We start from the raw sequence: 25,643 nt of genomic DNA, 5'->3' as shown, positions 1-25,643 counted from the left end.
TAGACTGTCAGCCTGTTGAGGTTGTGGAACATGCCTGTGAGTTCTCGAAATCAGGTCCTCACTTCATCACTTTAGCCCAGTGCTGATGATCTGCATGTCTTTCTAAGAGCAAACTTCTTTGCTGGTTCACGTTCAATGTTCACAGAAAGTTAGCTGTTGGTCTGCTCCACTTTCTGCTCACATTTCATTGTCCAAGCAAGTCACATGGTCAACAGGGCAGGAATATATCATCTTCCCACCTAAGGTAGACTCAGGGAGGGATGGCAACGATATCAATCAATAATACCACCTTTCACAGGCCCCAAATAGAATTTTGTACAAAGCTGTGGCTCCGTAAATATTTAATTGGGAAGATAAGACAAAGACAGAAATATTTGAACACATTTTCTGATGTCGTTGTTAGGTCTAAACTAGCCAACCAAATGTTAGGTCTAAACTAGCAATAAATTGAAACCAAATTGGCAATCTGTCCTGAGCATGGTTGAACCATACTAGGCAGGTTTAGTTCCCTTGTGGGAATGCTACCATGGTAAGCATAATTAGACTCATACATGATCCCTCTGAAAGGCAGGTCTAGTATCAAAGTGTGGGATGGTATGCTGGGTGGGATGACACACGCCTGTAATCCCAGTGGTTTGGGAGCCTCAGGCAGGAGGATCGCCAGTTCAAAGCCAGCCTCAGAAACTTAGTAAGGCACTAAGCAACTCAGTGAGACCTTGTCTCCATATAAAATATAAAAAAGGCTGGGGATGTGGCTCAGTGGTTGAGTGCCCCTGGTTTCAATCTCCAGTCTCCCCCCAACCCAAAGAAAGAGTGGGGTGATGCTATAGGGAGGAAGACTTTGGCTTTATAGAAGAAAATGTCCCCAGGCCTGCTCCATGGGACAAGAAGACAGGATCTGGATGTCTTTGGGGATGCTGGGGGTGGGGTGGGTGGAAATTCCTGAAGAAACTTGGAGCAGAAGCCCAGGATTGACTCTTAGAAGAATATACATTTCAGCTGTGGAGGCAATACTCATGGCCAAAATGAGCAGGAGTCAGGTGAGACAAAATAAGACCCATGCAGTGAGTGACAGGCAGGGAGAGGAGAGGCATGGGGTTTCCTGGAGGAGCTGAGGCTGCAGCCTGGTCCTAAAGGCCAGGGTGTGCAGGTATTGAATGGGGGATTGGAGTGCAGGAATTGGGGAGCTCAGGGCAAGGGCCTGGGTTGGCGGGAAGATGCTCAAGGTGGTCCCCCCTCTCCCTCCCCTCCCTGTGGTGCACAAGGTCCCTGGGGGAGGAAACACAGAATCTGCACCTGACTAAAAGGAGCTAAGTCTTCCAGACCTTTCTCCATTTCTGGTTGGCATCTTATTTTCCTGCAAACTTTTTTTTTCTCTTCCTTTTGACATTCTGGCTTTTGTTGATATAACCTCAATTTCTTGTTTCCTTTTAAAGGTTTTATTTCCAAAATGGAGGGAAGGAACTTTTTCCTGTGACACTAGGTCCTCAGCCAGGCCAGTTGTCTTTCCAAATTAGGCAGGAGCTGGGGTGGCTGGGGGCGGAGGAGGCTGGGCAGAGGGCGGAGCGTCAACCACAAGGAGGGAAAGCGGCTGCAACTGATGAGGGTCCCCGAGGTGATTTGCAAATCTGCTGAAATCCTGAACAAGCTTTGATTTAACCCAAGCTTGAAATGGCTTTTATTTACTGTCTACTGTGGAATAAATGACATCTCATAAACAGGCTTTATCCATTACCCCAGAATGGAGAGCTCCGTGTTAGGGACATTTTATCCTCTTGATATCAAAGGAGATATGCCGGGGTGTGTTATTACAAATAGAAAAATCAATGCTGAGACACACACATCTGAAATTTCATTTTCGTCCAACCACATTTTCAAAGAAGAAAAAAAAAGAAGAAAGAAAGGCAATCGCTAATAAAAATGACTCCAGAACTGGAGGATTTACCAAGCCTGAGCAAAGGACCAGCTGGGACCCAAGCCCCGACAGTGAATAAATCTGGCTGTACCTTAGAGCCATTTCCTGCTCACCTTCCCAGACTGTTCAGCCTTTCCCCACAGCGTCTGCAGCAGAGCCTCCTGACCTGACCCTCTGACCTCCAGGGTTCCCAACCCATTCCCGCCCAAATGCCGGTCAGGCCCCCAGAAGCTGCCTTTCATGCTGTCTCCAGTCCTTCCACCCCAACCACACACCACACTGGGCCCCAGACACATGGAAAATACCAGAAATATCCAGAGGCCTCTACCCTCTTAAAGGTGGGGACTTAGGAATCTTCTGAGTAGGGTATAAAAGTCAAGATCCCAGTCAGATGCCAAGGAAAGGCCCCCACCCTTTTCTCATGACCTTGGAGCTATTTCCACCCACCAGGCCACTGCTTTCAGAGATTGGCAGGGGACAGACATTTCTAGCAGCTTTCCATGAAATTTCTTAGAGTCACCATCCCCGAGACTCCTTCCCAGGTGTCACCTTGTGTTGCTGATTCTCTGGTTTATGGTCCTGTTTCCCATAAGGCTGCAAGCTCTATGGGGCTGGAGACAAGACCTGCTGTTGTTCTGTGCTTGGCACATAAAATGCACTTAATAGACATGCAGGCTTGTAGTAGGGTGGGGCATGACCCTGTGGCTGTGCTTGAAAGCAACCCCAGCTATCTGAAACAGTCCAGTTCTGGTCAGCAGCCTCAGCCTTGGGGCCTAAACTAGATGGAGTTTGCTGGTTCACATGGTCATTTGATTCAGGAATGGCCAACTCTTCCATTGGTCAAGGAAAATGAGCCAGTAGGCTTTGCTCAGTTTTAAGGCTTCCTACATGAAATCCTGGCTTGCCTCCTGAAAAAAAATACCCCCCAAAACCCCAAACCAAAACAAACATTGGTTAGATGGTGGATAAGAGTGGACAGCCAGGCACACATGCTCACTCCTGGGGGAAAAAACACAAGACTCTGCATTTTGCAACTCACAGAGTGTCAAGAATCAGCTCATGTCGATTTCTTTAAAGATGGAGGAAGGGCCTAGGGTCACAAGCTAGGTTATTCCTAGTCTCAAAGAATATTGTGCCCATATGTGGACCAGTGTTTGAAATCCCTAAACCCCACTACTGAACCCTCTACTGTGCCTGGAAAGAATCCCGGAGCAAATTCCCAAGAAGGATCGAGCCTGACTGTCATGTAGGCTCTTCTCAAGAGGTTCTTGGAGTGGTCTTGGGTGGGGAGAGCAGAGCATACATAAGCAGTATTTTACCATCTTAAAGAAGCATGGCTTGGGGCTGGGGATACAGCTCAGTGGGTAGAGCGCTTGCTTCCATGCACAAGGCCCTGAGTTCAATCCCCAGCACTATAAAAATAAAATAAAATAAAATAAAAAGAAGCACAGCTCTTGTTTTCTCCACTGACTTTACTCGGTTAAAGGCCACTAGTCAGAATTGGGAAAGGCTGACTCCTAAAAAGAGAATTCCCTGTGAGCTGTGTCCCATGTTCCCACAGATTTCTTCCCCCAAGTATTTCATAAAGGTTTGAAAAAACAGTCTAAGCCAGCCAATATGTGCAATTCTGCCTGGCACAGGTGACAGTATTTAAATAAGGTTTCAATAGGAAGACAGAGTCTCTTCAGACTCAGTCTGTGATGTAGTTATCAGGAGGAGAAATTTGCAGAACCCATTACCTGCCACTCCTTCCCCCAGGAAATCCCTTGTTTGTGGAATGTGAATCTCTCTGGCTTTCCCTGGCTTTTCCTCTCTGGATTGTCCTGGGTAAACATCTGCCTCGCATTGCATGTTTGTAAGAAGAAGCATTTGTGCCATTGATTGTTTGGAGGTTTCTGCAGAACATGTGTTCTCTTTCTTCTTGCCCTCTCCTCTCCACCCTGCCAGCTCCTCCTGAGAGAACAGCCCCCCATGTGGATCCTTCTGGTGGTATCCAGATCAGGGAAGAGATTCACCACCACCCACCTGCTCTGCCTTGGGAAGGAGAGTTGTTCATTGCAAGGGCAGTATATCTTAATTGTATCGTTGGCATCATTATATATTCCACAAAAATTCTCAAACACCCCTCACATGCAGAATGTTGAATTAGACATGTTGAACTCTAAAAGAGGCCCAACTCCTGTCTCCTGGAGCTCATGAACTTAGAGACAGTCAGCAACATTCAGCATAAGGGCTTTACCTGCATAAGGACCAGAGGACTTCGGAGAGGCAGGGAATTAGTCACTGATCTTACTTAGCCAAACCAAGCCCTCATTTTGAGACCTCAGGTAGTTCAACGGATCCATGCACCAAGTCTTTCAACTGTCTGCTCTTGGAAAAGAGTTCAGTATGCAATTTCCTTCCATTCTCACCTGTTACTTTATCCTGCCTCCTTGCATGGTTGACCCTGAGTATCAGTTGTTGAAGCCTTGGTCCCCAAAGCACCAGTGTGATATCATCACAGTGAACCTGCTATAAACTGGAACTCAACACAATTCCTGGTAAGTTGGGAAAAAAAATTTTTGTTCATTACTCCAAATTAGATTAGAAACACAAGAAAATAAGGTTATTAAATACTTAAAATAAATTTTAAAAAAATAGCAGGACACGGTGTCTTGTAATCCTAGTGATTTGGGAGGCAGAGACAGGAGGATGGAAAATTCAAAGCCAGCCTCAGCAATTAAGCAAGGCCCTAAACAATTTGGTGAGACCCAATTTGGGGATATCTCTCAGTGGTAGTGCCCCCCTGCTTTCAGTCTCTAGTATTAGAAAAAAAAACACAAAACCAAAAAAACAAAGATTACTTCTTATTAAGATTTTTTTTTTGAGACAGAAACCAAGTATGTTAGTCAGTTTTCTGTCACTGTGATGAAATACCTGAGAAAAGCAACTCAAAGGGGAATGTTTTGTTTTGGCTCAGTTTCAGAGGTTTCAGTTCATGCTTGGGTCCCTACCTCTGGGTTTGAGGTGAAGCTGAACATCACGGGGGGATGGTGTGTTAGAGCAAAGCTGTTCACCTCATGGCAGCCAGAAAGTAGACAGACAGAGGGGGGACCAGGGACAACATAGACCTTCCAGAGCATGCCCCAGTAACCTGCTGCCTCCAAGGGATCCCACCACCTCCTCCAATAATGTCATCCTACTAGGAACCCATTAATGGATGAATCCATTGGTAAGGTCAGAGCCCTCGTGATGCAGTTGCTTCCCCAAACCCCAGCCTCTGAACATTGCTGCTTTGGAGGCCAAGGTTTCTTCACATGAGATTTTCGGGAACATTTCACATTAAAATTGTAAGGAAGCCTGGCTTAGCTTGACTCCAAGGCCCTCAATTTCTTCATCTCCAGCCACCACTTAGACAGAAAGTGCTTCTGTCTCCCAAAAAATGACCAGAAAGCCCATGGGCAGCCAGGAAAGGCATGTGGCATGAAGAAGCAGAGACTTCTGGCCAGGGAAATGGGCCCAGGTAGCTAAGAAATGCTTCTCCACAATCTGAAAGGGCTTTCTCCTTTATCTTCAGCTTCCAGGAAGCCCAACCTACATTTCCACTGCTCTCCTGGGCTGTAAGATGGAGAAGATTCTGATTCAGATGATCTACTGGGTGACAGCAGAGCACTTCGTGAATTCAGCCCTGGCTCTGACACTGCTGGGCTGGTGACCTCAGATTTGTCACTCAGCCTCTGTGTAACTGATTTCTGACAGCATTTCCATGAGTAAAGGTCAAAGACCCCACAAAGTAACTAGGGCACACTAAATGATGGCTATTTTTTTAAAAAAAATAATCTGCAGATTTCTTTTCTGGATGTATATGCCCTCTGAGTATCTCTACAGTACCTACTGGGGCCAGTGCCAGCTGAGTGGCTGGCTTTCTCATTGTCATCTGAGGTTACACTAATGCCTTGCTGTGGAAATAGAGCCCGGCAGGTGGGAGGGAAGCGAGTTTGCAGGCAATTCAAAGGCAGCTCCAGCATTACCCATAATGCCTTCTCTATTTGATTTTAAGGAGAAACAAACAGCACAACTGGTTAGCAGGGATTAATGCTGGACAGTTGCACACAAGTGTTTGTTAGATGATTTTTGGTGCCACCTAAATTTTTAAATAATTTCTCAAAATAAAAATTATAATTTAATAAGTGCAATGGCAATCGCTTCCAATCAGGGATAGGAGGAGATGTGGTCAGAGGGGGGAAATGGTTCTTTCAAATGCGAAGGGTATTTTTTAGTGATAAACTGGAGGGTGAAAGGTAATCATTTCACTGTTTTAAAGCTGCACTATATATTATATATACAGTGTGTGTATATGCACACAATATATTTCATTTTAAGCACCATTTTGGAATAACAAGGGAGAAACACTGTTGCTAGTCTAGTAAGTACCTCCACTCAAATAATTAAAGGTCCCACACGATACTCTGGTGGCCAGTAGAAATTTTCTAGTAGTCACAACTTACAAGGTAAAATGTATTTAAATACTGTATTTTATTTAACCTAGTATATCCAACTAATTGTTATTCCAACATGTAATCAAAATTTAAAATTTTTAATATTTTACTTTTTTGGCAGGATGTCTTGGAAATCCAGTGTGTGTGTCCCAGCTGCTGCACATCCCAGTGTGAACTAGCCAGTGAGCTGGGCAGGCAAACCGGGGAGCTCCGGATCCCCTTTCCTGGCAACCCCATGGACTGAGAGCTGCAGTTCTCCTGCTGCATCATGCCTGAAAGATGGTCCCAAGAAAACTTCCCATCACCCCATCTTGCCTCTCCTTTCTGCTCTGGGCGAGGGACCTCAGTCACACAGAGGGGCACCCACCTCCACCACCAGGGGACCAAGGAAAAAGGACTGGGGGTAAGGCTGCTATTTTTCGAAATTCCAGGGCATTTAGTGCTTTCTGCATGTGAAGAAATGGCATTTGGCTCACAGCATCCTTTGCCCTGCCCATCGGAAAAGACCTGCCCGCCAGGTTGCTTTTGAAGGAATGAGGTGTCCACCGTCTGGGGGAGAATGACAAACAATAAGAAACAGTGCTCGTGGGATAAAGAGGCCAGCTCCATAAACCCCTAGCTGGCTCTTTGCTTCAGAGACGGCCTCATAAAACACCAGCAGACAGGTAATGGGTGCCCTGGGGCCTCTCAGCCAGGCCCATGACCACCCTGGGCAGCTAGAACCCTGGCCAGGGAGCAGAAGGCGGGACTCAAATCCCATGGGAAGAGGCTGCTCCCTGGTCACGCTGACAGATCCATACCCCAGGCAGTGAAATCAAGTCCACTGGGCTGTTCTGGGCAGTCAGGAAAATATCCCCAATCAGATTTGAAATATGACATCACACCTGGAGAAGGGCTGGGACTCCTCAGGACCCTGGGGAGTCGTCGCATATGTGGGCACAGGACCCAGGCCCTGAGCAGTATCACCTCCCTGACCAGAGCCCACCCCACTCCTGCTGTGCAAGACGTGGTGGAGGGGTGTTTGCACCAGGATCTTAGGCCTTAAATGGAAAGCACAGTAGGACCTAGGAACAAAGATGCTAACTCAGGGTTTGGAGGCACAGACACTTAATAGGACTTGCAGGACATAAATGGGATACATATGAATAGGGAAACACAGATCCTATTAGAAAGAGGTCGGGTTACGTTGGCAACCACAGAGCTTTCCAGTCCACACGAGCGTGAAGCTCTATTTGGAGGCTGCGAAAGATGCAATTTACCTTTGGACAGTGAGGCTGGGATTTCTGTTTAAAAGTCTAAGCCAGCTGATTATTTATTGATGTCTCTCTCTTCATAGCTGTCTGATTCTCACTGGTTGGAAGAAGCTCCTGTGTGCCTAAAGGATCTTTTGAATTAAGTTCTCTTTAGTCATTTTCCCCTCAGGTGTTAACCAATGAGACTGTACTTTGACAAAAGTCAGCTTCCCCGCCCCCACCCTCCCCTGGAGTTTATGTCATGAAATAAAATTAAGTACCAGGAAAGAAGCCATCAAACAACTGGGCCTGACATGATTATTTGGCATTTATTTTTTATTTACAGTTAGTGAGAATAATGCATTGGAAACACTCATATTTTACAGTGAATATGTCCCCAAATCCTCTAGGACACAAACAGGCACTTTAATGAATAAGTGGAGCTCATTCCAGATGGCTCTGTCCAGGGCTCTTGCCACTGGCCCAGAAGTGGTCCTTGAAGCTGTACATTTTCCTCAACTGTCTGAAGTTAGGATGCTTCAGCCTCCTTTCCACCTTGGTTGACTCTGGTGTAAAGCAGAATGAGAGTCCCTTGCTGGATGCAAGGTAGCGAAATGAGGTCCCTTCCCCTTGTAATACTCCAATTTTTATGAGCTGGAAACTTCCAAGATTATCCTACAAATAACCTCAGCCTGAGAAGCCAGTGGACTCTGTATTTTGGCAGGAATTCCTTCATCTGTCACACTGGTTCTCGGCTCCAGCTTCCCCATCTCATTCTATTACTCAGAGGAAACAGCAGACTAATGAATCCCTTGGAAATGGTGGGCTGATGGATGGGGAGTACTTGGCAAGGCTAGTTGAGCAGGACTAGGAGCTAGCAAGGAGTTTCCCCGAGGGTCTTGGCACCCCCAGAACTGAAGGCTGGCCTGGGTGGGCCTGGCTGAACTGCCCTGTGGGAAACCCCCACCCGATGAGCCAATCCAGGCAGTCTACTCCAGCAGGGCCTCCCCAGGCAGTTTTGTGCAACACTAAGTTCATTACCTTGAATGGATTTGGGGTAACAGTTTGAGAAGTACTCATTGTGGATAGGCATGACTCAGTGGCTAGCTAGCCCTGCTAGCCCTGGACACGTTGGTAGGCCTTGGAGACTGACTAGTTCAAATGTCAGCCCCTTGGGAAGCTACTTAACTCCATGGAGCCTCAGTTTCTTCATCTAAAAAATGGGACAATGTTACCTACCTCAAGCAGCTGTGAGGATTAAAAGGAGGTGATACATGGAGCATCCATAATAGAAGCCAAGCAAAAGGACTTCAGTTTAATTCAATAGGGCTTACTCTGGAAATCTTGCTGTGGACAAAGCAGTCTCAGAGAAGTGAATGAGGACAGAAGTATGTGATTGAAAGTCACCCAAGGAAGCATTCCATGTAGGTTCTAGGGGTTGAATTAAGTCAAGTTGTTCCTGTCTAGAGTAGCCATGCTCCAGCCTTCCTGGTTTTAGCCCTTGGTCACCCTAGTCCAACCCTCTGGAATATTCTTGGCTCTCTGCCATCAGTCAGGCACACTGGTGTACCCCAGGCACCCTCTTCCACCCTGGTTTCCTTCCTCTCCTTTGTATTCCCCATCTGACTGCCTCCCAACATTCAGGTGAATCCTTCTGGATCAATCTTCTGATACCTATTTAATTCACCCCATGCTCTGGCAGGAAGTTCCCCCAGACAAGTAGAGATGAGACCACTGGGTGGGATTAGAGTAGTCCCCCATCTTCCTGGCCCTCCAGAGGGATGCCTAAAAGTTGACAGGAGGTAAGGCTTTTGTTCCCTAGGGCTGGGGACACAGTGATGACTCTCATGGGACATTCAGTTCCTTGGGGTGTGAGAGAGGTGTACTTACTCCCTGCATGGGAGGGAACACAGCCCCCCTCCACACCCCCAGGCAGCCACTGGCTGACCTTGGGTGGCCTTTTCCCGAGAGCCAGTGTGGAGGGGGCTGGGACAGACAGTGCTGAGGATCCTCAGTAACAGAAGGAGGAAGGACACTAGGCATTCCAGGGAGCAACTTTTAAAATCCAGAGTATGAAAAATAAAGGACTGGTTCAAACCCCAGCATCGGGGCAAGATCCTCCACTTCCCCGAGCCTTTATTTTCTCATCTAAGAAATAGAGACACAATTAACTGGTTGCCTGCTGTCCCACTTTCTCTGACAGACAGACAGCTGAATCTGGGACCCACCTGGCCAGGGCTGGGGCCTGGGAGGGTCTGGGAACAGAGATGCTAAGGTCTCAGAGCCCTGTAAGCCACCAAGCCTGAGCCCACAGGCTGCTCTCTCTCAGGGTCCATCCCTACTCACAGAGCCCAGTGCCACCCAGAGGCGCCTCTCTCTCTCTCTGTCTCTCTCTGTCTCTCTCTGTCTCTGTCTCTCTCTCTCTCTCTCTCTCTCTCTCTCTCTCTCTCTCTGTGTGTGTGTGTGTGTGTTTGTAGGATCTTTTCCAAGGTCCAGTGCTTCTAATGAAAAGGGCAGGGTCAAGTCCAATTGAGGAAGGTGTTATGTTCATTTTTTAGACAGAGAAGGTAAAATATAATACTTCACTTGCAGAGCATTTTGGTTGCCTTCCACACAAACACCTCTTCATAAGAATTTTCAGGAAGTCTTCCATGATCTTCTCTTGCTGAAACAATTTGTCCCTTCTTTGAACACTCCCTGAACCATAGGTAATGTGCGCATGCCGTGATCTCCCTGTGTTATGACTGTTGGTGCCCTTGTCCTAACAGGTCGCCACTCCCATCTCTTACCGGGCTGATCCTATGGTTTGAACAATAGTGATATTGTCATTGAAATAGCTTGGGTGAACCTTAGTCACCTTGTATTGATGACATTATTAATGGTGACAGGCTCTAGGACATCCCTTATGTGCTGGGTATGGCTGTTTGGTTGCCAAAATGGAAGGTTAATAGGTAGACACCTCCCCTGTCTGACCCTGTTACTAACCCCATGCTCATTCTGAATCTCTTCAAGTCCCATGAGATGAATACCTCTGTTGAGTGGCTGAGCAATGTGTGACTAAGAAAAATACAACACATAATTGAATTGGTGGCTGTATTAGAAGACTAAACACTGAAGGTAACAACGTGTGGCCCCAAAGGCAGTCATCTGTGTCCACTGACAAGCTAGGACACATATTTGGTGGCCTCTCCGGGGAAGTGGGCTGGGCCGAGGAAGGCTCCTGCCCCTGGTGAGGGTGCTAGACCCGGAAGCCCACTCTGCTTTGGGTTTTAGCGAGGAGGGAGGGCAGGAGCTAGCTCGGAGCTGACATTCTTCACACCTTCGGCTCACAGGTGAAGTCTGTGGACAACTAGGGGAAGCAAATGAAGCCTGACTTTCACTCCCCAGGGGCTTATAAGCCTTATTTGTCCACAGCCTCAGATCCCCCCACTGCCCTACAACCCCATGCTAACAAATCACACAAGCAGAAATTGCTGACCTTAGTGAAGACTGGTTGAGAATGACAGCCATTTCATGAAAACTCAACTCCATGGTTGAAAATTTTAACAGAAACTAACCAATATTTGAGATTTTCCTCCTGCCAGCAAAGAACCATGTTTGCATGGAGGGATATAAAAGGGGTGGTAAGCCAGAATTAGGCACACTTGTCTCTCGGCAAGAGGCTCCCATTCAGGGAAATGTAATCAAATATGAGACTTTTCCTCCTCGTGGTGAGCCAGATCACCATGGCTATAGGCAGGTCAGGCCCAAATCCTCTAGCCCTGTCTTAAAGCACAAAGTGTCTGTGTGTGTCTTACTGTAACACCTCGAGGATTCTGAGACCACCTGATTTATGCCAAGGAGCCTAGACTCTGAACACTTGGTTTCAAACACAGGGGCATTTGGTTTCAAACACAGGGGCACTTGGTTTCACATACCAATCCCACTGCTTCCTTCTGAAGTTTCTTGGTAAGACTGTTTACTCCTTTAAAGTTACTGTTCTCTCTCTATTAAATGGGATAATAATGTCTTCTTTAAAAAAATATTTTGTCTTAGTTGTAATTGAATACAACACCTTTATTTTATTTTTATGTGAAGCTGAGTATCCCAGTGCCCTGCACTCGCTAAGTGAGTGCTCTACCACTGAGCCACAACACCAGCCCCAATAATGCCTTCTTTACCAGATTCAGCAAGAAAACTGAACAATAAATCTCTAGTAATATGACTGATATGTAGATGGTATCCAGTGAATCTGTTTCTTTCCTCCTCCTTCATTGACTTTACAGAATGACTAAATAAAACCTGTACAGCTAATTGGCTCAACTATAAACAGATAGTGCTACCTGCACTTAGGATATGTAATAGCACAGAGTCAAATAGAAGAGCTGAAGGGGATTGTGAAGAGAACTACTGGTGATGGAGGCCATCTTATTTACCTTTGCAGACTTAGCATCTAAAAGCGAGGTTGGTAGGGTGGGTTGGATGGATGAATGAATGGATGGGTGATTGGTGAATGGATGGATAGATGGTGGGTGGGTGGATGGGTGGTGAGTAGATGGATAGATAGATGGATGGATGGTCAAAAAGGTAGATATTCCACTACTAGAACACTCTTTTGCACCCCCAACTTACCATTAGGAAACTGAAAGGGGTTAAACACTCATGCAAAGTGTCAATGTCCTATGTCCCAAGAACTTGCTACCTCATTCCGGTCTCTTTTTTCAAGTCTGTTTTGTTACCCAGAAGTTCTGCCTTTTTCCTCATCTATATTAAATCCTTCAAGATCCTACTCAAGTTACACTTTCTCTTGAAAGTCCTGTCTGATCAGACTGGCTCACATTTCTCTCTCCTTCCACTGACCTTGTCAATACTGAGTCTGACCCACGTCATTTGACGTCAATTGCTAATTGCCCTACGTCTGCATCTACCTCCCCTACCTGATAGCAGGAGATGGGTTTCAAGAGTCCCTCACAGCCTTAGCATGAGGCTGGACACATGTGCCAACAGTGCAAAGGCTTGGCCAAAGCTAATCCTAGCTATGAAGGTTGATACTTACTGAGTTACTGCCAGGTAAACATATTACCTAATTTAAGCCTCACAACAACTTATAGGATTGGCATTGATATCTTTCTTTTACAGACATGGTAATTGAGTGTGGGAAAAGATGTAGTACTTTTAAAACATAGACCCAAACTCTTTGGAGCACCTTTCATTGACAGTTGAGATTTTTATATCCCCCTGCCCTTGAATTTGCTTCTGACTGTGTCCACTAATAGAATATGGCATGAGCGATGTCATGTGACTCCTGAGGCTGGGACACAAAGTACCAGGCATCTTCCACTCTGTGGAATCCATGCACTTAGAGAACCCACACTCAGTGCAAGAAGCACCACTCCTCTGAGGTCTCCACCTTGTGAGAAAGCCAAGGAGCTGGTGGAGACTATAGACACATGCCATGGACACTGATGTAGTCTTTGAGTCACTCCAGCCCAGGAGCCAGACATGGGAGCCAAGAGCCATTACCTGATTGAAGCCCTACTTTTGGGGGGATATCACCAGCTTTCAAATCTTCACAGTGAGCCCTAAATATCACAGAATAAAGACATGCCATTCCTGTGACGCACTGTCCAAAATCCTGACTCATAATTCACGAGCGTAATACAGTAGTTGTTTGAAACTGCTGCATTTGGGGTAATTGGTTGTGCACCATTGATAAGTAGAATAGAAATTAATGGACTTGCCCAAAGCCATCCAGCTAGTAATTGGCAAAGGTGGATTCAAACTCAGGTGGTCTGACTTCAGAGCTCCTGTTCTGGAATGTCATTCTGGGCCTTCCAATATGTGCTTAGGACATGCTGGCAGAGAGTGCCCTGGTGTGGCTGATCTAAGGTCCTGGAAAGCAGAGCTGAACCCTGAAGGAGTAAAGTTTGGTCAGGGCAGCTCCATGTCCCGAGAAGAAGGAGGCATGTAGGGGTGGGGCTCCCATCCCAGCAGATGAGAAGGTGGCAGAAGAAATCATTTGACTTCCCCAAGGAAAACATTGGCAGGGAAGGCAGAGTTCCTTGTGAGTCTCAGGGGGATGCTCTACCCAGTGTATCCAATGCCTGACAAGAGTCCCCACCTTAGTGGGGGGTCATTTTAGATTTGTTGACTTATTGTCCCTTGTGAATTTACCACGGAGTGGGAGAAGGCCGGAAAGCAGCAAGCCCCAGGACCAGAACAGCCAAGATTCAGAGGATGCTGAGACTATGGAATGCGTTCTTGCTCACCCAAGAAGAAAATAAAATGAAAGCTGGCCAGAGCCCTTCCCTCTCTGTCCAGTGCAGAGAGCAGCTGTCCATCTGAGACTTTTTATCGTTTCGACTTGGGCTTCCTTGAATCAAATCCTGTGCAGGACCCTGCTCAATAGCTCCCTTTAAAATGCTGCTTAAAGAAAGATGTCTCCTTGTCAAGATGGTTGTACTGGGCCTGCACCTGCCTTCCCCAGGACCACATCCCCATGCCATCTGCGGGAGGAAGTTTAGGAAAAGTTAGTTCTCTGCAAATTGGTCTCAGGAAGGGAGGGGGAGGACTCAGGAAGGCCCAGCTAGTGGCCAACCTAGGAGGAGGCTAATTCTGCAGTCTAGTCACTCATCAAACATTTAGTGTATCCGGGTGATTGTTCCCTGGTAGGCCAAGCTGGTCTATCTTCCGGCCTTTTGTCATGTTAACTGCAGCCGATCAATGGATTGAGGTCAAGACTTCTGATGTAGGTGCAAGCTTAGAGGGAAAAAAGTCTCAAAGATTCATTTTTTCTCGTCTGGTAACACTCCGGTCACTTATTTTTTCTCAGTTAGCCTCTGCCGCTCTAAAGTGGATATTGATCAGTGCTTTAATGTAAACCTGTCAAATAAATTTTGCAGACCTGGGATATGACTGGCCTAAAATTGCTTCTGCATCTGTTCTCTGCAGCAAGCCTATAAATTTTAATCACGGTAAGAATGGGTTGGTGGCTTTTTTTGTTAGAAACTTGAATAGGAAAGGTTTAAACTGTAAATGCCAGGGAATGATGCTGTTTTGTTCTTTTCAGAAACTCATGTGGTGGAGGTCAAAGAAATTATTATGTCGGGTGTATTCTTGGCAGATGCTGTGGGGAGCTTTGTGGCAGGCTTTCTAATGAGATGCGCCCTGGGAGCGCCGGAGCCTCTTGTAAACACACAGTTGCAGGGCCAAGGCTCTGGGGAGCAGAGAGCACCCGGATGTCTGCACAATTTGCCACTCTGGCCTGCCTGTGCTGTCCCCAACTCCTGTTTCATTGTTTTCCAGGACACTTTTGCCTCTGGGGTGAGAGAGCCTGAGATGTTATCTTGTTTTGAAGGTTACAGTCTCAGACCTGGTTCTGCCTGCCCCATCTCTTGTATTTCAGGGTAAGGCGACGTCTTTCTGGGACCAGACTCATGCCAGGGAGGGGCTCCTCCCACCTGAGCTACACATCCTTCTTGAGCATCCCTGACTCAAGGTCCAGAATAGAGTTCTGTCAGGGCAGGGAGGCCATCAGCCTCTGCCACAGCCTTCCCAACTTGCCTGCAGAAGCCACCACCCTGAGCCCTGGCTGGAGGTCCCTCCACCCTCCAATTCTGGGTATGGAGTCAGGGCAGATAATCCTGCTGACATGCCCACTTTGGACCACCAGTGCCACTGCCCATCTGGATTTTTTTCTGCTGCTTGTGTGTCCTTGGCACTTTTCCAAGTTGGACCACTGCGGCAAGTAGGATCTTTTGCTGGGAATGATGCACCTGGAACCTAAGCTTCCCTGGGAGGGGCGTGGCATATCCCCACAACTGCCTACAGGCTCTGTGTCCTCCCTTCTGGGGTAGCTCCCCACTGTACAGAAGCTCTTGGCAAATTTTCTCTGCACCAGAATCCATGGCTGGCGACCCTAGCCATGTTTGGCCATCATTATGGATTGAGGAACTGCATGCACCAGTGTTTTCCTTACATCGCCTGGCTTCATCCTCAGTAGGACCATGTGAGGATGGTGCTGTGATGACTCTCCCCATGGTATTGAAGAGGAGACGGAGGCACAGAGAGCTGAGGTCAACTGCCTGGCTTGCATAGTTCACAGCAGCAAAGCTAGACTTGCCCTGGGCCCTCTGTCTTTCAGCTGACTTTGAGTACTGCTGGCTCTGCCTCGACATTTGAGTCCCTGGTTGTCACATCCGTGTTACTTTTACTTCCCCAATAAAACACCAAAGTCCTCACAAGTGTAACCCTCTCTCCGTTTTGAGTATTCAAATAGGTAATTGAAGGTGGAGAGCCTCAGGATCATAGAGAATGGACTAGGCGAGTCTTTGGGGACAACTTTGGTGGAAACTCTGATAGATTTAACTTCATAAAGCACAGAGGGGAACAAAGGAAACAGAAAGAAGGAAAAGAAAGAGAAGAGAGAGAATCATTTCATTTCACATGGGTATATCTTGTCTCTTCAGTTGTGAGGGGCACCAGCAGTAAGAAGCTTGGAGGTGGACACCCTAGGTATACAAGATCTTTAGCTCAGAGCCGAACAACACTCCACTCCCAGGTCAGAGAATTGTGTATGAAGAGGCCCCTCAGGACACCTAGAATGCTCCCACAAGGGCCTGCGAGACAGCAGTGTTAGGACACCAGCTACCCAGGCTTGCCACTCTACTGGGGGCTAGCAGAGAAGCAGGAAAAAACCAGTAGAACCCCAGTACCTGTTGTCCCTCTCCCTGTGGTCCTCCTAAAGGAGCCAGTCACTAGAGAAAGGCCTGGTGGTCTCAGAACCAGGACAACCACCTCTACCCCTCCCAACACCCCATCACTGCTGCTCCAGGAACCCTCAAGGGAGTCAGGGTCTTTCCCACTCAGCACCAGGGAGAGGCGAGGAGAGGTGGTTCAGATCCCAGTTGAAGCAACTAGGAAGAGTGCTAATAATTAAAAGTGATCAGAAAGCGATGAAATCTAAGCTGTCATTGAGAAATGGAGACGGGATATTGAGGATAGTAGGGCTGATGGTTCGAAAATTAAGCCCTTTTGTATAGACATCACACTGAGCTGAAACGCCTGCATAATCTGGAGGTAGTGATACGCATAGTGGGCATGGGGCTCAGCCCAGATCAGAAGCTTCTCGTGGGTAAGCAGAACCAGAAGACCCTTAGTCATTTATTGCAGGTGAATGGGTTCCTATTTCTAACCCTGTTCCCCTGAACTAGGAGAAGCCTTCCCCCTGCTGACCTTCAGGAAGTCCTCATGACTTCACAGCCAAGTGGACATCAAGGCTGGTTGGTCATGGCCAGCAATTCCACAGAGTTAACAAGAGCATGAGTTATATGCACTATTGGGTGGGTAATGACAGAAACCCTCAGGATACCAGTGCAGGGACTCTGTCACCATTGTGACTCTCTCTGCATTTCTTGGTTCTGCCTGTTGACTGTGTCAGTTCCTTGGTTGCATGAATGTCAAGGATGTGACTGTGGGCAGCCTATCTCACTCCCCTTCAGTGAGCCTAGTCCCCTGATACCCAAGAGAGATTTCTGTCTCACATGTAGTTTTTTAATCTCATGAAAGGATCCCAATTGCCCAGGTTTGGGTCAGCAGCCCTCCCCTTGAACTGGCCACCAGAGGGGAGGGACTATAGGCAGAGCAGCTCAAGGCAGGACACAGCCCAGCCCTAGGGGAAAGGCTTCTCTCATTAGGGACACAGGAGCAAGTAGCCTTAAAGCAATGGTATGGAGAGAGAGTCAACTCCAAGTTGAATGTTGTGCAAGGAGTTTTTGATGGTTTGTGACTGAGTTCATCAATTTATCACAAAGGAGCCAGTGCCCTGCCTGCAGGAACACCCTCTCCCACCCAGCCCCATCACCTCCCGCATATGAGCTGAGTCTGGTGGTAAGAGTGGGATCTGCTAGCAGGCCTCCACCTTCTTCCCCGCACCCTCCTCTATGCCAAGCAGAAAGCGGAGGATGTGGGAGGCCCTCAATGAATGCATAGGGAATGAGGGTCTGCCCCAGTGAATGAATGACTGTATGAATGAAAGAAAAGCAAATGAAAAGCAATTAGACACACACATGCCCAGAGCTCACCTAACCACACGGCTTCCTGCCCTCCACTCAGCTGCTAAAAGCTTAGTGCCCATCAAAACAACCTTGGGCTCCTGGATCCCCGAGGGGAGGGGCAAGAAGAGGCCACTCTGTGGTCTTCAGGAAGAGGCACTGGGCTAGGGATCAGGGGAGCTGTCCTGACATTAATTACCTGTGTGACCTTGAGCAAGCCACTTAACCTGTCTCTGCTCCAGGTTCATCATCCATCAGATGGGGGTAGCTCTCTGTGTGTTCACCCTACAACATGGAAAGTTAACAGCACTTAGGAAAATGTAAAGGAAAAGCACAGTGCAGGAGACAGCAGGTGATTATCTTGACCTTGACCTCCATCAGTGGTGCCCACTCACTGCAGAGCTCTGAGTGCCAGGTCAGGATGGTGGGTGGGACAGCAAAGCCTTACACATGGAGGAGTGCACACCTAGGAAGAAAATCCCCCATGCTCAGAGGTGGTTCTGTCATGAGCACAGCCCTGAGAGGGGAAGATAGAAAATGAAAGAACACTGTCTGCCTTTAAGAGAAGACACACACCAACAAAATAATCCGAGACTGTAAAGGGACAGTCAGTAGATACTTGTTGAGCACCTAAGCTATGCGAGGCACTGTTCTAGAGTTTGAGGGGAAGAGCTGGACATGAGTATCCCTCCCAAGGAGCTGCACATGAGGGAAGGAAGGAACACACAAACAGGCAGATCAGACCTGATCTTCAGCCCCTGCTACACATACAATAGGGTGAATCATGACAAGCGGCTTGGTTAGGGTCGGAGGCTGTTTTAGTGAATGACCAGGGCAAGGTCCTGGAGGTGATGGCATCAATCTCAGGCCCGAGCAAGGAGAAGGAGAAGCATGGAACATGCAGATGAAATGGGCAAGGGACAGCCTGGGGGTAGGGTCCAGGAAAGGGAAGTGGGCCCTGAGCACTAGGAATACGGGACAAGGTGGTCTTGTAGATAATGGAAGCCACTAGGGGTTTGAGTAGGGACATGACATGATCCAAAAGAGAGAATGACCAAGTTCATTGGCACGTTATCCACTGATGAATTCAGGGGGTGAAGGGGTGAGAGTTTTTGTATTCTTCCTATAGCTTTTTTACATGTTTGAAATTATTTCAAGATAAAAAGTGGAAAATTAGACGGACTCACAGGTTCCTGGTGGACAGTTGGCTGCAGCGGGTTAGGAGTGAGGGATTGAGAAAGCAGGTCATGGTGAAGGAAGGGAACAGGAGGCTCTGCCTGGGCCAGGCAGCTGGGAGGAGGTAGGGGCGGGGTCATTTCAGTATGTGCATTTCTGGAGCCCTGAATTCCTTTTGCATTGCTGTAGTGACAAGTTCACAAACTTAGTGGCTCTAAACAACATAAATTTATCGTCACACAGCTCTGGTGGTTAGAAATCTAACATGGCTCACCCCGAACTAAAATCAAGACATGGGCCGTGCTGGGCTTCTTTCTAGAGGCTTGAGGCAGAAGCCATTTCCTTGTCTTTTCCAGTTTCCAGAGGCGTCTCTTCAGGCCTTCCTCATAACCCCCTATGCCACAGAACCAGCAGAGCCCATGAATCCTCACCTGCGTGTCTGTCTCTGACCACAGCCTGGAAAAGTCCTCGCTGGTCAGGACTCGTGTGATTGCACTGGGCCCACCCAGATAATCCAGGATAATCTTTCCAATCTCAAAATCCTAAACCTTAATCACATCTGCACAGTCCCTTTTGCCATGGAAAGTAACATATTCACAGGTCCTCGGGGATTAAGGTGTAGATATCTCTAGGGGGTCATGACTCTGTCTGCCATGAGCAGGAACCAGGCACATTGCTAATGGACCAGATCTGGGTATGAGGGAAAGAAATGATCGAGGCCAGGTTTCTCCCTCTCCCTGAGCCTCTGAGTGATGGATGGAGCCACTACTCAGGTTAGCAAGCCCATGGGGAACAGAGGTGCAGGGTAAGCAAGAGCTCTGTTCAAGATGTGAGAAAGTTTGGAGTCAACATAGGACACAGTTTTGGGGGGATTCTCATGCTGGGGCCTCAGTATCATCAAAGCCAGGCTTGAGGGTGGTACTGGTGGGAGTCCCAGATGTACCCTTAGGGCAATAAGCAGGCATTGAGCCATAAATAGTCACTAAGAGCTGGAGATGTAAATACCTACATACAAAAAATGATTCTCGATCTGGAATGGAAGGCCAGATGGAGAAGCGGCTGGCAGACAGGTGAGGGCTGCTTTATGAATCCTGGTGTGGTAGGCCACCTTGAGTGGACATGCTTCAGGGGCTGGCGGAGCCCCTGCAGGGCCTTGGAGAGGCAATGGCATGATGCAGAACACAGGCATGAGAGCACTGGCCAAGCCTGCACACAGGCACCCTGCTGGCTGAGATGGCTATGAATCCCCAGAGAGGGAGGGCACCCCGGTGGCTCTATCCTTCTGGGGAAGTTCTAGCCAAGGCCAGCCCCCTCCTGATGCTCCTTGGCCTGCAGCTGAAGGGATGTGCTCTTGCACAGGGACTGGGGGATGTGTGGAATGAAGGGAGGGGTGTCCCTTCCTCTTTTGGAACTGCTGCTCTTAAATCAAACAATTCAATCCAGGTGGAAGAAAGTTGGCAGCTGGGAAAGGAGAAGAAGGAGAAGCAGACAATAAAAAAAAAATTCAATAACACTGCCCCATAAAATAAATTGAGACTTGTGAATTCACTTCCACTTGACATCAAAGATGCCGATTTGGTGAATTCGTTTAAGGCCAAATTGAAAACGTACCATTTTAATCCAGGTCCCCAAGCTGCCCCCAGCTGCATGGCAAGGGCCCTTGGGGACAGGGTTTACAGCAGCTTCCAACACTCATTTGGGGCCCCTTGGTCACCATCATTTCAGAAAATCTGTGCTCAGGATGCTAGGAGAGGTGGATGGTGCTCCCTCCCCAGGACCAAGGTCCTTCCAGCCAGAGACAACCCCAGGAACCCCTGGGGACAAGGTGAATAAGAAGTAATCCAAGGCTGACTTTCTGGGCCTTGGGCATCTGGTCTCATGTAACAACTTCCAGTTGTTTGGGCCTGAATGTTTCCTCCTGTGAGCAAGTGTGGGATGAAAGAGAAGGCAGAGTTGTGGCATTGACAGACTCCGGTCCTGGGCCCCTTCCCTCAGCGCAGGAATAAGGTCCAAATGCTGATGTGGAGAGGGACAGAGCAGAGGACTTTGAAATCCTGAGAAAACAAGGCAAACACAGCATGAGCTTCCTTGACCCAGGCCTCAAAAAAAAAAAAAAAAAGAGGTCAGGTCCAAAAAATGCTGGGTCCAATGACAGAATACATCTTAAGTGCAATTAAGAGTCAGTCCCACTCTGGGGCCTCCCTCAGCCCAGGGCATGGACATGAGGGCAGCAGGCTGGCAGCTTAGGACAATGATGACACAAGATAGTGGGGAAGCCATTTGTGACACAAGAGAGATGGCAAAGGCTAGGGAGGATGTGGCTAAGACAACTCAGAAGTATAGGCAGACAATACAGTCCAAAAGTGTAGACAGGTGGTCACCCCGAAGTGTCTGGAGTGAACCTGGCCAGGTACAAATCCCAGCTGCGTGATGTGGCGAGTGAACCCCTGGACCCCAGTTTCCACATCTATAAAGTGGGACAGGGTAGTGATGGTCTTATCACAGAGGATTGCCCAGGACCCTTCCATGGGGAAAGGTGAAGCTCAGCATGACACCTATCGGATTGATGTCTCTCAATAAATATTATCACTGTGATGTTTCTAATAATGGGTAGGGGACTTTGGTAAAACAATTGAACCCTCACCCAGGTCTCAGGGTCCTCATCTGTGAAGTGAAGGAGTCGTCTGCTCTCCACAGTCCATGCTGTACTGAACTTCCTGAGGCTCTCCCTGGGAGCCATTCCTCTTCCCTAAGTGACTGTAGCTGAGCAAGTGCTGTCACCAATGGCCTCTGGTGTTAGTAGCTTCCAGCCCAAAGCTCCAGGAACCTTGGACAGAAACATTTGGGCATCTGGAAGAGCCCCAAGGGAGTCAGCCTAGCAGGAGAGGCTGTGGCTACTGCAGGACCAAATCCTTGGCTCCATCGATTCAACTCCGCTTTGCCAGGCCCAGGCTTTGGGCTTCGGGACTTGAGCTTGATTTGACCTCCTCGAATTGAATGTTCACTTTAGCCTAGATTTTCAAAGCAATTTGTTAATGCTCCTGCACAGGGGCTGTTTTCTCTAGGGTTTTAAGGAAAAACCTCATTTCAGTGTAAAATTCACAGCACCAAATTGAAATGTATTCTGAGCAGAGTGAGCTGTTCAGAATTTCCAGGTCCCTGCGATCAGCAGCACGTCACGTTGTAATTACACCTTTCTTTGTGCGTCAGCTGCAGGCCTGGTGAGGAAAATAGAAGACAATGCTGACCCTTTTGAGAAGAGAAAGGACTTTTGTGCCTGTTCCCTTTCAGAGAGCTCTGACAAGATGATAGGGGAGAGGGACACCTGAATCAATCTATCAAGGGGAACAAAGCCATTAGTATCTTCAGCCTCCTTAGCCAAGATTGGTTCCACTCAACAGTTCCTGGAGTTTAACTCTTATTTCTTCAAATGCATTGGAAGGAAAAAAAGGCTGAGGCATCTACTTTCTAGCACATTTGGGTTTATTTTGCTCAAAGATGATCCCTGGTATCACCCTCCTCAATACACACATGTGCACTCTTACATGTATATATACACACATGTACATAAATACGCACACACAGCAAATATACTTGTAGACATATATGTACATGAATCCATGCTTACACATGCCACCCACAAACACACACACACACACACATATATATATATATATATATATACCACTTACATGTATGCATATTGTACTTCATAAGCTTAGTAACATATTCTGTGTTTTAAAAACAATATCAATAGACCCTTAATTGGATCATAATTCCCAAAACAGAGAAATTTGAGAAAGGCCTGATTTAGATGATCCCAAGAAATTCTTGTTAATTTTCTTAGGCACGATGATGATATTATGATTAAGTAGAAAAGTGTCGTCATACTTAGGAGATGCAGGCTGGAGTATTTAGGAATAAAGTATCAACTGGTCTGTGACTTGCCTTCATGTGATTCAAAGAGAGAGAAAGACACACACACAGAGAATATAAATATGGTAACCTGTTAACAGTCATTGAATCTGGGTACAGGACAGAGAAAAAGTCATTTTACTATCCTTTAAATATTTTTGAAAATATTACATAATATAGGGTAGCACATATGCTATGACTAAGAGAAATATTAAAACTCCTTTGGCAAGCCCCAAGGACAGATTCTTGTCCATTGCATTCTGAAATATTTTCTGGATCTCGTTGGTGTACAGCCTTTATTCCCTGAGTGAGAAGCCAGACCACTAACACCTTGCTTTGTCAGAACCTCTGGATTGAGAACGAGGGCTGCTTAGGTCTGGGGTCCAGCTCCTTTGCCCTGCAGCTCCACATGAGGCTGCTCATGCTATTCTTCTGCTGAGAATTCCCTACCATTCCCTGCTTAAAGAAAAAAAGAGAACAGGCTTCACAGACAAGGCCAGATCAGACCCCTTCTCCTCCTGTGCCTACTAGGGGAACCTCACATTCCTGCAGTGTGGGCCCAGGAGCTTGTGGCTAATTCCCTTCCAGCATCCTTTTCCACCCCTGCCTTCTCAAGGCACTGCTATTTTATTCAAGTAGCCCCTCCTCTCCCCTTAAACCTGGGGGTAAAAGTTGTTGGGTCTGAGTCAGTTTCAGTAGTGACTTTCCCGTGGGCTAGGGGCTAGGGGCTAGTCTAGGAATAGGCACAGAACTCTGCAAGTCCACACCAGCTGCCCAGATCACTTTGAAACTTCTGAAGAAGGTCCCTCATGGGCCACAGAAGCACCCCCATAATCAGGGATGTCCTATTTCCTCCCTGGACAACTGCTCTGGCTAACCTGCTGTCGGCTAAAGGACCATGCCCCAACACACCTAAGTGGGTCCAAGGACAGAGCAGAGCAGCAGATACATGTGGTGCCTAGAGCTGCCTGCCTCAGGACTTCCTGTAGAGAGATTATAAATCCCCATTTGGAGTTGAGTTTTCTGTCATTTGCAAGCCAAACGACCCTGACTGACAGTAGATCCGCGTGGTTCCCTTCTTACCACACCAGTTTGCAGTCAGTCAGTCATGTGAGGGTCTTTCTTCCTGCTTTGGTCGTGTCTGGACCAATGTTATTGTGTGAGGGCAGATATTTTGACTGATTCATTCTTTCCTCTTACAATCCCCATTTGTGACTGGCATGTAGTAAAAGAGAATTTGGAAAGCAGGGTGTTGATGGTGTCCTAGTGGCTCATGGGTGGTTTCTTCTGAGGATAAATCCAAGGGATTTATCTTGAGGTGGGGTATAAACATGCAAGTGGGAAGGGAGGAAAAAAAGATAGATTAAATGTATCTATTAAAATATTGTTTCTTTGAAAAAAAGTTGCTTTGGAAATCCCTGTGGGAGAAGACCCCATCTCCTAGGGCAGTGGGAGATTAAGGTGTGGGTAAAAGTTTACATGTCTTCAACCTGTTCTTCATCCGGACCCTCCTTTGATACTTTAACCTTCTCGTATCCCCCAGAGATTTCTGTAAGGCACCCATCGGGGAGAAGGACAACTTCTCATTCTTGGGAATTTCTATCTTCAGCAGTTTTCTACTATTCAGAAATATCTTTCTCAGGCTTTCATTTCTATAGTCCATACTGTTTAAAAATAAGGCTTTAAGAATATCTTCCCAAATAAAATTACTATAATACAATTCTTCATTTTCATCTCCTTCTCCAAGATTCTAATATGACCCTCCCCTGGAAAGGCACTGGCCTGAGGCCCCAAAGTCACATACAGAGATCAGACGAGAGCACCAGAGTCTTGGCACTGGGCTTGTTTGACTTAACGGCACCCTCTGCTCACTGATGGTTATAAATAGCAGAATACCATACTATACCTGCCTCTTCTTCATCTTTGGCAAGAGGTTTAGTTGTGTAGATAAGTTGTTTCAATGCCTATGATAGCTGAGACACATGCATCAGGTCTGCAGTCCTTAATTAAGTGAACCAAGTGTTCAGATAGAGAATGAGAAGTTTCTAGAAGCCTCACAGTCTGCTAAGAGCCCAGGGACTCCAGTCAGTTCTGCATTTCACAGAAGGCCATTTTTTTAGGAAGCATAAACAGTGCAATGTTGGAAACCAGGAAAAGACAGGAACCCAGATCAAGAGCTCAGGCAGAGCTGTACCTGGTAGGTGATAAGGGGAAGGATGCGGGTTACCCCAGGAGGTCCCGTCCTCACCATGGGCACAGTTCAGAATCACGAGGGCTCTGGTTTCTAGCCTCCTGTCCTTCAGTCCATGCGCCAACTGACACACCCTCTAACAATACTGTTCACATCACTATGAATAGTTAGTCTCATACAAAAAGTAGCAATGTTCTGTAACAGGTCCCACATTGTCACTGTGCCTCAGTTTCCATGTCTACAAAGTGGAGATAACAAGAGAACTTTCCTTGAGGAGCTATTGTGAGCATTAACCTAACGAATACAAGTGAAATGCTTTGAATGGTGCCTGCCACATCAAAAGTGTTTCAGGAGTGTTTACTGCTGTTATTTTTTTCCCCAGCTAAGTCTGGGAGTAGTGTGGGGTTTGAGGTTAAATGGGGGGTAGGAGGTGGGTTGCCTATGCTAAAATAATTAAATGGAAGACCATTAGATTGAAGTGGCTCTAATGCCCTGAGTTCTTATATAAGCAAACCAAAACCTAGATCAGAGCCATTTCCTGTAAGCTGCTAATTTTGAAGAAACCAAACCAATCCCATGCAGCCAACTTGGCATTAGTTAGATTGTATTGAAACTTCCTACTGAGATTAACCAAATAAGGCAATTTATTTTAACCAATCATGTAACTTTTCATTCTACTTCCACATTCACTCTCTAACAGCTAGC

The sequence above is a fragment of the Ictidomys tridecemlineatus genome, chromosome 13 (assembly GCF_052094955.1).
Source record: "Ictidomys tridecemlineatus isolate mIctTri1 chromosome 13, mIctTri1.hap1, whole genome shotgun sequence".
Classification (NCBI taxonomy): Eukaryota; Metazoa; Chordata; class Mammalia; order Rodentia; family Sciuridae; genus Ictidomys; species Ictidomys tridecemlineatus.
This window is presented reverse-complemented; position numbering follows the sequence as displayed.